This window comes from Papio anubis, chromosome 10, assembly GCF_008728515.1.
Source record: "Papio anubis isolate 15944 chromosome 10, Panubis1.0, whole genome shotgun sequence".
NCBI classification, from domain to species: Eukaryota; Metazoa; Chordata; class Mammalia; order Primates; family Cercopithecidae; genus Papio; species Papio anubis.
Window position 1 is genome coordinate 52,276,749 of NC_044985.1, and position 13,815 is coordinate 52,290,563.

The 13,815-nt window shown below is 39.8% G+C and overlaps 1 protein-coding gene and 1 non-coding gene across 4 annotated transcripts in view; one reads left to right on the top strand and one right to left on the bottom strand.

Annotated features, from left to right (window-relative positions):
- Window positions 1-13,815, top strand: part of CERS6 (ceramide synthase 6) — a 312,278-nt gene that overhangs the window by 136,723 nt on the left and 161,740 nt on the right. The gene's annotated exons all lie outside the window — the stretch shown is intronic.
- LOC116269258 lies at window positions 11,362-11,467 on the bottom strand. Its single transcript, XR_004176741.1, has one exon. It is a non-coding gene; the product is annotated as a U6 spliceosomal RNA (small nuclear RNA).

The following is a 13,815-nucleotide window of genomic DNA, read 5'->3' on the forward strand; positions in this document are numbered from 1 at the left end:
AGCACCCTAACACTCAAAGCATTTCATGGTTGCTTTTTAAAAAGTTTACAGGGCCAATTTCTGTGGCTTTTACTGGGGGAAGCATTACATAAGAGGACAAGGAGCACATGTATCCTATGCATTGTTTCGGAATAATTCCACTCCCAGCTCCTGACTTGTCAGAGGGTGAGATGTTTGGGAGAATATTTTCAGTCTGAAGAAGATAATTATTTATTGTTTAGTCTGAGCTTTTAGCCCACACTTCCCTTTCATGTGGTTTTTGCTTGAGAGTTCTTGGACCAAGGTTAGATTGAATGTTGAGACACTATTGGGAGTGTAAAAATCAATGGATGAAAGAAAAGGTATAAATACCACAATTGCATTCATTCCTTTCTCTCTTTACTCTCTTTTTTTAATCCTGAATCTCCTTACATTGGATTATGTATAATACCAATTTTAATTGACTGATTTTAGTGACAGCATTAAAATGTAAACATAAATGTAAGGCTGATGGTACTTATGAAGAGTATCTCTCATTGAACATTTTCATTATAGATTCAGATATATTGCAGCAAATGAATTGTAATGGTTTGAATTGATACCATCTTTACCTTGTCTTTATACAGACATCAAATAACATCTAATGTTTGACTCACATGAATATTGCCTTATATTTGAAAAAAGTTATATTGCTGTTTACATAGTTATTTAAGATTTGTGGAGATCAAAAAGAAGAATTGTATGTTTTTTTCTTTTTGGCAGACCTTTTTGTTCAATGTAAGTAGACTTAAGTGGACTTCATGTTTTCTTGTAGATGTAAAGGAAAGGTGCCCAAATTGGCAAGACATTAAAAATTATCGTTAGGCCAGGCGTGGTGGCTCACACCTGTAATTCCAGCACTTTGGGAGGCCAAGGCAGGAGGATCATGTGAGCCTGGGAGTTCAAGACCAGTCTGGGCAACAAAGCAAGACCCTATCTCAGAAAAAAAGAAAAAAAAGATAAAAATAAAAATTATCATTAAGCTGCCAAAATTCAACATTTGTTTGTAAATGTTTATGCATCTGGCTAGTAGACTTGGATCCTAGTCATGAGCCACAAAGAGAAGAGGTTATGTGGTTATGAGATGAGTGGCTTTGGTTTTGGATCTTACTGAGGGTACCAAGTTTGTTGCTGATCACAGGGTCATGTGAAATGGGACCTCAATAGGATGGAGACCAGATTATGTGTGTGGGTGGGGGGTTGGGGGGAGGGGTTGTCGTCTTCTTGGTGCAGTTTTTACTGGACTTCCAGCCTCCTTCCAGAAATTGTTCAGGGAAATGTAGATGAATAGCTTTGGCAGAACGTAACATGAGTGGGAAAATGTAACATGAAAGGAAAAGCTTATTTTCAGTATAGTGGCTTTTTTACTTGCCTTCATTCATTAAATCATTGTTTCAGGGCCCCATCCCTTTTTTTTTTGAGATCACTCTGTCATCCAGAATGGAGTACAGTCATGCAATCTCGGCTCACTACAACCTCCACCTCCCTGGTTCAAGTGATTCTCCTGCCTCAGTTTCCTGAGTAGCTGGGATTATAGGTGTGTGCCACCACGCCCGGCAAATTTTTTGGTATTTTTAATAGAGACAGGGTTTCACCATGTTGGCCAGGCTGATCGTGAATGCTTGGCCTCAAGTGATCCACCCACCTTGGCCTCCCAAAGTGCTGGAATTACAAGTATGAACCACCATGCCCGGCCCCCATCCCTTTGTCGATGCACAAAAGTTAGAGTTAAGAGCAAATGCTCTTGGAGTTTGTGCAACTTTCTGTTTGCTCTAATATAAACTGAGTGCAAGAATTCTTTTATTGTAGCAAACGTTCATATACTCTACCTATTCTCTCTAAAATACAATGCTCTGTTCGTGGCATCTTTCCTGCTTCTTGAACTCCAATTGGTGAACATTGAAGTCAATATTCTGACTGATCTCTGACCCACTTTCACACTGCTATGAGTTTAGCTTTGTCGCGTCAGGCCCCTATTGACTTCAGTAGGGATGGCGCTAGGTTTGAGAGGCTGAAGAAGAGACCTGGAGCCAGTGAACAAGACACAGGTTTTTATTGGAGGGAACTTACATACAGGGACAGTCTAGTGGCAGCAGGCTTGACAGTAGAGCATTATTTATTATATAAATTGCATGCTTGTAAAAAGTATACAATTTATATAATATTTAGAGCTACTCTCTCTAACAACCTCTGCCTGGCAACCTTCACTTAATCCAAAACAGAGTATCTTTCCCCTGCATACCTGCATTCCATGGACAGGCCAGGGGATCAGATGTTCCACATAAATAAGTAATGAATCTGTCGGATGGCCACTCCCGGATTCCTTAGCTCAGAACGCTGAAGACACATTCAGGTGTGTCTGCCTTACAGGGTCATTCTCAGGGTATACTTAGGATGTTGCCATCAGGTGCATCTGCCATACAAGCTTCTACTTTTTTCAATTCCCAGATACCATAGATGGTTGAAGGTAGGATGCCCGTAGCTATAAGACACATCTCCAGTTTCCCAATGATACAAAATATTCCGGGACCACCTTGAATATGTAAAGTTTTAGAGATGAAACAATTGATATGTATATTAATAACATTAATATGTTTATTTAGATATAATGCTTTTCCTATTCACTTTCATGAAATAATTTATTCAGAGCCTGTATTTGCATCTTTGACATCATGTCTTTGTCAGCGAAGCTACTTCAGAGTCATCTAGGACAATGTGCCAGAGTGCCTTCTCTTCCCTTCCATCTAAATTGCATAGACTTCAGTGTGTTTGGAATCCATGTAAGAAGTTTTTTCTGTAAATGTTAACCCAGGCCTTAGCACTCTTTCAGACTTTTTTTTTGTCCTTTATCTGTAGGTGTATATTGAGGATCTCCCACATGTAACTCTCTTCTGTCCTCCCTTTAAGAGGGATCTTTGAAAGGTTTGTTAACAGTGACATCTAATACAAACAGTTATGAAGTCACCACCTTAGAGATAATGACTTAAGTATTTGTTAAATTTCTTTGCTCCCTTAGAATAGCTGTTTCCATCAGCTGACCTTCTTGGGCATCTCAGACTGGCATTGATTGAAGTTGTTTCAGATTTGAGTGTCTTCAAAGAATACTTCTTTGTTCTAAATAAAGTGCTTGAGACAGTAGTCTATAAATATGAGACCGTAATGACTTGAATATATGACAGCCTCTTTTTGGGGGGGAAGAGAAAACGTATCTTCAGTTTATATGTGGCATAGTAATTAACCAGAGGGTTTTCTTTTTTTTTTTCCTTTTCCACGTCTACTGGCCACATTGTTTATTTCCTTGTTTTACATTCCTAAGTATTTTTGATGGTTAAAAAAAAATAATGGCAAGGGGCAAAAAAAAAATAGTGGTTTACTGGAATATGGGAAATTTAAATAGGCTAATGATTATCACATGGTACTCATGAACCCTAAATAATTAATGTGTGGCAATCTAAGAACATAATGCCATCATAGCAAATAAAACAACAGAATTAATGGAAAAAAGGTCCCAATTCCCCAACCAGTACAGAAAGAAAATTGAATAACATAGCTTATAAGATTGTCTTCAATCTTCACTTCTGCAATATAGAACTATCCCTTAATCTTTTTTTAATCTTAATTTCTGTTTAAAGTGGTGTCACATATTGCAGTGATACAACATAGAACAATTAATATGAACATTTTCTTTTTAGAATCTGGTAAGTTTGGGAAGAGCAGGTATAGAAGAATCTTACTGGAACGTGGTCACAACTAATCCACTTCTCTCGAGATCTTTACTGCCTCTCTAGCAAGAGAAACACATGTCAGAAAAGGCTCGAAAGAGGAAGCAGGCTGTGGTAATAACAGCACTTGACATTTTTCTAGCTCTGTGATTTTCAAGGAACTTTGTGAGCATTGTTTAATTCCATCTTCACAAGAACTCTGAGATGTAGACTAGGGCATTCGAGGCATACCCTACTCTTCTGCCTCCTATGTTTTCTTTTCAACATTTAAGGAAATGTTGCTTTGAAAGGTTAAGCAAATTGACTCAGGTTACCTTGTAGAGCGTGGGAAAACAGGCTGCTTCTCTGGGTGGAGGAAAAATCTTGGTACAGTTGTGCTCTCTGTGGTTCTTTTCTCCCCCCAATCCTCTCAAATCCTATTTCTCACTCCTGTTCCTTCCAGGGACGTGTAAAACATGGTCATGAATGTGTTTTAGAAGTGATTGTCCTAAAAGTGCTTCAACCATGTCTTGTTTCTTTTTGAAGAAGGGCAGTAAATTCTTATCCTTTCTATATTTTTCTCTTTGCATTTTTTCTCTTGCCCAAAATAAGAATGCAGGTACACTTAACAAACAAAGGAAATATCAGTTCATTTTAAAATGAACGTTGTCAGAGTAAATTCAACTGTGAGTGTTAGGGTTTATTATCTTGTCCTGAAAGACTTCTGAATTTAAGTAGGTTAGTAATCCCTGCCTCCCACTAAATCTTTTTAGATTACAAAACATTGTTCTCGAGAGATAACTTCAGGAAAGAGATCATTTACTGACATTCATTTGAGATCTGTGTAACGTTTATTTGAGACCTTTATGTTGGTTTTATATATGCTTGAGGTTGTATATATAGTTTGAGGACCATCTATCAACCCTTCCAGGTTATAAAGTATCTAATTTATTAAGAATATTGTCTTGAGCCTCACATGTGGACATTTAAATGTCACAAATATTTATGGAATTGTGAATATAAAGAGGAAGTAGGGCTGGTGATGTAGAGATGAGCTCTTTTCCTTCAAGGAGGTTGATACACTAGTAGTAAGCATAAGACCAGAATGGGCTTTGAAGTCAGAATCACCTGGGGGTAAAATCTGACTTCCCCTTGATAAACCTAAAAATCATTAGACTGATGATACGGTTACAGTGATACAGTGATGCTTACCTCCTTGGGTTCTTACAGCATTTGTAACTTGTATACTGAAGGCTTTAATACATCCTGGTTTTCCTCCCCCTTCCTCCTTTCCTTTCTCTCCATAAACATTATAGGTGACAGTAGTATCTGCTTAGTTATGGGTAAACTATCCAACTTATTCTGCGATAAACTACCATACTTCTCTGTCTCTCTTTTTTTTGTTTTTGTTTTTGTTTTTTTGTTGTTTTTTTTTTTTTGAGGCAGAGTCTGGCTCTGTCGCCCAGGCTGGAGTGCAGTGGCGCGATCTTGGCTCACTGCAAGCTCCCTCTCCTGGGTTCATGCCATTCTCCAGCCTCAGCCTCCTGAGTAGCTGTGACTACAGGTGCCCACCATCACGCCTGGCTACTTTTTTGTATTTTTTAGTAGAGACAGGGTTTCACCGTGTTAGCCAGGATGGTCTCAATCTCCTGACCTCGTGATCTGCCCTCCATGGCCTCCCAAAGTGCTGGGATCACAGGCATGAGCCACCGCCCCCGACCTACCATACTTATCTTAAAGCAAGAAGAAAATCCCTGAAAATCTATGTCCCTGCCCCAGGCCCTTTTCATATATCCCCTCAACCTAGAAGTGTTTCTGCAGTTCAACCCCTTGGCATCTCACTCACTCTGAAACCTAAAGGCACCTTGATAATATTTACCTTGTGTGTTTTCCTGAGTTGTGGTTATTTGTATATTTATTCCATCTCATTTCTTGACTGGAGGTTCTAGACTGTAAACATTCCTTAAAGGCATCTTTCCATTTCCTATGGTATCTAATGCAATGACTTGTACTCATTAAATCTTAGGATTGAATTAAATTGATCTAATAGTGCCTTGGTAATGGTCACATGTAAGTGGTAGCCAAGTCTAGTTCCTACTTTTCTGTGGTATTGAGCAAAGTTAACCATCACCTGATTTCTATTTACCAATAAACTACAAAATATTTTCGGTGCATCTAGAAGTATTAGATCCTAACAGACCTCATGGGTTGATGTCCACTAGCCTCTAGAGCCAATGCAAAATGATTACCATAGAATCCAAGGCTTCTCTATCAGTTTCCTCACACTCCCCACCTCTCAGTACTTATTACACTTCAGCCTACGCCCTGTGATTCAACCAGGCAAATTGGATAGATGTACACCCTTTCACAAAAGTAGATAAAAATATACACTGTCAGCTGACATAACAGGTGGCTTTCTTTTACCACCTAGAGTTCCATTAAAAATGTTGACACAGTCTCCCACATAAGGTCACGGCCTAATCTGGGAAACAATTTTGAACCTATCCCTATATAATTGTGACTCTCAGTACAACAGATCTGTTTCTCTCCGTGATGTTAACTTATGATTTAAATTAAACTTAATTTGCATTTATCAATAGTATTGTATACTCATCTGCTGGTTGCTTGTGGACCTCTGCTTTCTGAAGACAAAGACCAATGATGAATTCTGATTGAACAGTTTCTAGCAGTATTGTTCTCATAGTCCAGCCATCTCATTTCATAGAGGAGAATGTTGAACATTCTCAGGTGGATGCCAGTTTCTTGGCCTTATCTTTTTTTATTTTTATTTTTATTTTTTGAGACAGTCTCGCTCTGTCGCCCAGGCTGGAGTGCAGTGGTGTGATCTTGGTTCACTGCAACCTCCACCTCTCGGGTTCAAGCAATTTTTCTGCCTCAGTCTCTCAAGTACCTGGGACTACAGGCGTATGCCACCATGCCTGGCTAATTTTTGTATTTTTAGTAGAGATAGGGTTTCGCCATGTTGGCCATGTTGTTCTTGAACTCCTCACCTCAGGTGATCCGCCCACCCCAGCCTCCCATAGTGCTGAGATTACAGGCATGAGCCACCTCGCTCAGCCCTCTTGGCCTTATCTTGATACCCTTAAAAAACAAATTTTATTCATAGATCTTATATTTGCATGCAATGTTGAGCTTGAAAATACAGAAGTAGAATATTTTTAAATGACTTCTAGAAAAGGAAGCACAGATGAAGTAAAATTTACTGCCGTTTGAAACCACAAAAATCATAATAAACACCTTAAATGAAACGCCAAGTCAATAAAGTTAATTTAGACAGGGTTCTGAGAGGCAGTCACTGTGGTATACACATATTTCAGCAGTAACAGAAGAAGTGGGGGTTGCAGATAGCAAGCGTATTGCACAGTATAAGCGTTGGCCGATTCTTTTTTCTATTTCTCTCATTTAGAAAATATAAGGGAATTGATTTTCAGTATTTTTTTCAGATCAAGTGATATTAAAAATCAGTTTAGCCAAAATTAAGAAACATAGAAGTATTTAAAAAATATATCTGAGTACAACTAAGATAAAGATACATGAATTATTTGCCTGGTATAAGACTTTATAATTTTAGTGCTTTTGCTAAATGTATAAGTACTTAAATGATGTTGGCCCATTGATAGAAGCCATAGCTTTAATTTGATCCAAGTCTTTATAGGCTTAATAAATTTTAAAAAATCACCCAGATCTACCTACCTATGTGGATAGACTTTTTACAAAGGAACATGTAGTTAAATAACATTTTTGATCAGCCAGAATTATGCAGTATTAGTATTCAGAGAGTTTAAATTAGTAATGTAGATATGTAGTTTACTCCCAGGGAAAGAGAAGAATAATAAGTATCTATGCATGCAGAGTGGTCAGTGGGTATAAATGAACTTGAATTCATTAACCTCATGATTTGACATCAAAAATGGAAAAATCTGATCAAGTGAAGTTCAGGGTGGTGGTTATTTGTGTGTGCATAAAGGAATGGGGTTTGGGGTTTGACCTGGGTAGCCACTCTTTGGTTCTTGGACAGTATTTTATTCCCAGCCCCAGCATCTCAGTCCTGAACAGGTCACCATTCAAAAATACAGGTTCCTGTAGTGCCATCATTTCAGGAAAATTCTTTGGGGGCACTGATGAGTCTCCAAACCAGCATGAAACATGTTGCAGCTAATTTATTCCGTGAACTTAACATTTTGTGAAATGTATACATTATCTACCTCTACATAGTTCAATTCATCCCGTCCTCCACTTGAGCATCCCCATGTAGTGAGCCTGTAACAATGATCTTTCATTCTATAGAAGGAGAAACAGAAGCTCAGAGTTCTTGATTTCTTTATTACTCAGTTGCTGCTCCTTGGGTTTGCCCTTTAAATGTCAGGTGATGTTTGTAGCAACGTGATCTTTTTACTGAGTATCTCATTTTGAAAAAAGAGAAGTAGTATGTGCCCCAAGGCCTCATTGGGGATGGGAAGAAATGGGGCTCTCCTTTCATATTCAAACATTTCCCTTTCCAGCAGCCCCATGGAATCACCCTGAGTGACTTGGATGGCTACTTGTGTAGTGAGGGAGGTACGTGAGGGATCTGAAAGAGCTGCCAAATAACCCAATGAATATTTGCAGCCTTTATGGGAAATAACTACAGAGAATGAATATCAATCAATATGTAGATAGATGAACATCTGGGCATTGATTCTGAAACAATTGAAAAATCAAAGGATGGTTTAGCTTAATAGTGCCTTGATTTTACAAGAGATTTTAATGTTCATGATTAAACTGGCTGTACCGGATTTTACCGAAGCCCATTTATTGTGCATTGGCTGTAGCCTTCCCAGCAGGCATTCCAATGCTCTTGTAACATCTTTCAGATGCGGCTACAGGTGTAGCTCAGCCTCCTGGAAGGTCCTGTTCTCTCACAGCTGCCAATGGGAGACCTGATTGTAATTATAGCTTCCATGATGGAATGTCTTTAAAACCTAAATCTAGGCTACAGTTGTTGGCCTAATGCCTGAAGAACCGTGGCTGTTAGGAGCTTGAAGAGTCTGATGAGGAGCCCCTTAGTCCTAAAGCCACGTTTGTGTAAGAAATGGAGTTAGGCAGTTGAGCGTAGTTTGTGGGCTGATTATGTTCTCTCGAGTCCGTGGTCTATATCCAAGTCTATCTCTAGCTCTGAATCTCTGCATCTTATTGACCTAGAGCCTGAGATCAGTAGTGAAACAATAAAAATTTTTGGTTTACTTCTGCAGTGGAATTATGGAGAACTGTTATTAGATATGATTTGATATTAAAATGAAAACGCGTTAGAAGTAAAAATGTGTTTGAGGGAGTCATTCTCAATCTGTCAGAGAAGACGAAACAAAGATTTAAATATTTTTATATTCCTTGGAGCCATCCTTAATTAAGATATACTTGATTTTAGTCCTTTTCCCTTAACCCTATTTCCTGGCTGACTTGAAAATTATAAGCAATTTCCGCTGTAGGTTTTGGCTACTTGAAAGGTTATGCTTTTCAAAAACACAACTTTTGCAAGGGTTTAATTCCACATTGCCACAGGAAGGTGTGTTCAAAAATATTTGTAGGGTGGGGTATGTGTGTGACAGAGACAGATTGAAGTTGAGCAGTTGTATACATGTGTGTGTTTGAAGTGTGTGTAGGTCAGGGGTTGGTAAACCAGGGTCAGTTGACCACATCTGGCCTGCTGCCAGTTTTTGTATGACTTGTGAAATAAGAAGGGCGATGTGGTTTGGATCTATGTCCCCAGCCACATCTCATGTTGAAATGCAATTCTCAATGCTGGAGGTGGGGCCTGGAGAGGTGACTGAATCCTGGGGACAGTTTCTTATGGTTTAACATCATCCCTCCTTGGTACCTCATTGCAACATTGAGTTCTCATGAGATCTGGTTGTTTAAAAGTATATGGCACCTCCCTTTTCTCTCTCTTGCTCCTGCTTTGGCCATGTAAGATGTGCCTGCTTCCCCTTCGCCTTCTGCCCTGATAGTATGTTTTTTGAGGTCTCCCCAGAAGCAGCAGCCACTGTGCTTCCTGTACAGCCTGTAGAACCATGAGTCAATTAAACCTCTTTTCTTTATAAATTACTCAGTCTCAGGTATTTCTTTATAGCAATGTGAGAACAGACTAATACAGAAAATTGGTACTGAGAGTGGGGTATTGATATAAAAAAATACCTGAAAATGTGGAAGCAGCTTTGGAATTGGGTAATGGGCTTCTCAGAAGAAGCTCTCCAAACTGTTCCAATGTCTGCCCATTACCCAGTTCAACAAGCCACAGGAAGAAGAGGGAAAGTTTGGAACTTCCTAGAGTTTTGTTGAATGGTTGTGATCGAAATGCTGATAGTGATATGGACAGAGATGGTCAAACTGATGAGGTCTCAGATGGATATGAGGAACTTATTGGGAACTGGAGCAAAGATCACTTTCGTTATGCTTTAGCAAAGAACTTTGAGGCATTGTGACCCTGCCCTAGGCATCTGTGGAACTTTGAACTTGAGAATGATGATTTAGAGTATGTGGTGGAAGAAATTTCTAAGCAGCAAAACATTCAAGATGTAGCCTGGCTGCTTCTAACATCCTATGCTTATATTGTGTGAGCAAAGAAATGATACCCAACTGGAACTTACATAATATTATTTAAAAGGGAAGCAGAGGATAAAAGTTTGGAAAATTTGCAGCCTGGCCATGTGGTAGAAAAGAAAAGCCTGTATTCAGGGAAGGGATTCAAGCAAGCTGCAGAAATTTGCATAGATGAAGAGGAGCCAAGTGCTAACAGCCAAGACAATGGGGAGAAGGCCTCAAAGGCATTCATAGCACCCCCTCCCATCACAGACCAAGAGTCCTAGGAGGGAAGAATGGTCTCCTGGGCTAGGCCCAGGACCCTGCTGCCCTGCCTTGGGACACTGCTCGCTGCATCCCAGCTGCTCCAACTCCAGCCATGGCTCAAAGGGACCCAGGTATAGCTTGAGATGCTGCTTCAGGACTGCCAGTCATAAGCCTTGGTGGCTTCCTCATGGTGTTAAGCCTGCAGGTGCACAGAGTGTACGAATTGAGGCTTGGAGCCTCCACCTAGATTTCAGAGGATGTAAGGAAAAGCCTGGAAGTCCAGGCAGAAGCCTGCTGCAGGGACAGAGCCCTCATGGAGAACCTGTACTAGGGCAGTGCAGAGGGGAAATGTGGGGTTAGAGCCCCCACACAGAGTCCCACTGGGGCACTGCCTAGCATTGCTGAGAAGAGGGCCACTGTCCTCCAGACCCCAAAATGGTAGATCCACCAGCAGCTTGGACCCTGCACCTGGAAAAGCTGCAGGTGCTCATTGCTGGCCCTTGAGAGCAACTATGGGAACTGAGCCCTGCAAAGCCACAGGGGTGGAGCTGTCCAAGGAAGGCCTGGGGAACCACCTTCTTGCACCAGTGTGCCCTGGATGTGAGACATGGAGTCAAAGGAGATTATTTCGGAGCTTTAAGATTTAGTGACTGCCCTGCTGGGTTTCAGACTTGCATGGGGCCTGTAGCCCCTTTCTTTTGGCTAATTTCTCCCTTTTGGAATGAGAGTATTTATCCAATGCCTATACCCCCATTGTATCTTAGAAGTAACTAACTTATTGTTGTTATTGTTGTTGGTTTTAAATATGGAATGGTTCAAGAATTTGTGTCTCATCCTTGTGCCGGGGCCATGCTAATGTTCTTTGGATCCTCCTGTTTTAGTGTATGTGCTGCCAAAGTGAGCACACTAAGTTGTTTTTTATTTTACAGGCTCATAGGGAGAAGGAACTAGGCTTGTCTCAGATGAGACTTTGTACTGTGGTCTTGAGTTAATGATGGAATGAATTAAGACTTTGAGGGACTGTTGGGAAGGTATGATTTTATTTTGAAATGTGAGGAAAACATGAGATTTGGGAGGGGGCCAGGGGCAAATTGATATGGTTTAGATCTGTGTACCCACCCAAATCTCATACTGATATGTAATCCCCATGCTGGAGGTGGGACATGGTGGAATGATTGGAAAATCATGAGGTTTGTTTCTCTTGGTTTAACATCATCCCCCTTGGTGCTGTCATCATGATAGTGAGTTCTCATGAGATCTGGTTGTTTAAAAGTGTGTGGCACCTTCCCTGTCTCTCTCTTGCTCCTCCTCTGGCCATGTAAGACGTGCCTGCATCCCCTTTGCCTTCTGGCATGATTGTAAGTTTCCTGAGGCCTCTCTAGAAGCAGATGCTGCTGTGGTTCCTGTACAGCCTGTAGAACCATGAGCCAATTAAACCTCTTCTCTTTATAAATTACCCAGCCTCAGTCATTTCTTGAATAGCAATGCAAGAATGGACTAATACAAAGGGTTTTTACATTTTTAAATGGTTATATTTTACATTTTAAATGGTTTTTACATTTTTAAATGGTTATATAAATACTTACACAATATCCTTAGTTTTTCTTCTTAGTGCACAAATCCTAAAACATTTACTAACTGGCCTTCCAGAAAAAATGTACTAACTCTTGGTCTAGGGAATGATGTTGTAACATCTTTCCTTATTTTGATTATAAGAGATAATTCATTACTTTTTAAAAAAAAACTCTTTTAAATTACTCTTTCCAGTAATCAAAACTAGTATATCTTTTTTTTTTTTTTCTTGAGATGGAGTTGCTGTGTTGCCAGGCTGGAGTACAGTGGCATGATCTCGGTTCACTACAACCTCGGACTCCCTGGTTCGAGCGATTCTCCTGCCTCAGCCTCCCAAGTAGCTGGGATTACAGGCACATGCCACTATGCCCAGCTAAGTTTTGTATTTTTAATTGAGACGGGGTTTCACCATGTTGGCCAGGATGGTCTCAATCTCTTGATATCGTGATCTGCCTGCCTCGGCCTTCCAAAGTTCTGGGATTACAGATGTGAGCCACTGCACCAGGCCAAAACTAGTATATCTTAATAGAAATGTCTTATGTTTTTGCAGTCTTTTCAGGGGTTAATGAAAAAAGTAGAAAAGGGTTGCTGCAAAATTTTAAATCCATCAGTAGTCATTATAATATATTTTGGAAGTATACAAAGAGAAGAGAATTACAGAATGCCCCCCTCCTTATATGAAGGAGTTGGCTCTGGGCTCATATGGAATGGAACATTACCTCAGTGTTTGCTTCCGTCATGAAATACCTTGGTTACCGGTTATCTCTTCCTTAATGTATGTTTCATCCTTCTGAATGCATCAGAGAGAGAACCTCTGTTGTGAGCTGACTTCCCTGTGGAGCAAGCAGAGCAACTGTGGATAGCCTATTTGCTTTCACTCCTTTGTACTCCCAGTCCCAGGCAACCACCACTAATCTATTTCCTGTGGCAATAGATTTGCCTTTTCAGAACATTTCATATAAATGGAATCACCCAATATGTGGTATTTGTGGCTAACTTCTTCCACTTGGCATAATGCTTTCGAGTTTCATACAGCTTAGAGAATATATCAATACTTCATTTGAATGGATATACCTCACTTTGTTTATCCATTCACCATTGAGTGGGTATTTAATTGTCTTTGCCTTTTGGCTACTAAGAATAATGCTGCTGTGAACATTCAGATAGAAGCCTTTGCCTGGACATGTCTTCATTTCTCTTGGGTAGCTACCTAAAAGAGAAATTGCTTACTGAGTTATATGATAAATTCACATTTAGAGATATGAAATGTGAACGTGAATATCTAAGAAATTATGAAACTTAGTAAGATGCACCATTTCATTTTCCCACCAGCAGTGTGTTCAGGTTCCAGTTTCACTACATCCTCAAAAACATAGCTATTATCTCTTCAATTATAGCCATTCTAGTGGCGTGTGAAATGATTTCTCACTTTAACTTTTATTTCCCTTGTGAATAATGATGTGGCATTATCATGTGATTATTGGTCATTTATGTATTGGTAGATATCTGTTTAGATCTTTTGCACATTTTAAAGTTGTGGGGTTTTTTTTACTATTGAGTTTTAAGAGTTCTTTATACAAATCCTTTGTGGGCTTAATGACTTGCAAACATTTTCTCCTAGTCTGTGGCTTGTCTTTTATTTATGGTATGTTTTGAAGGGCAATGCATTTTGAAACATGAG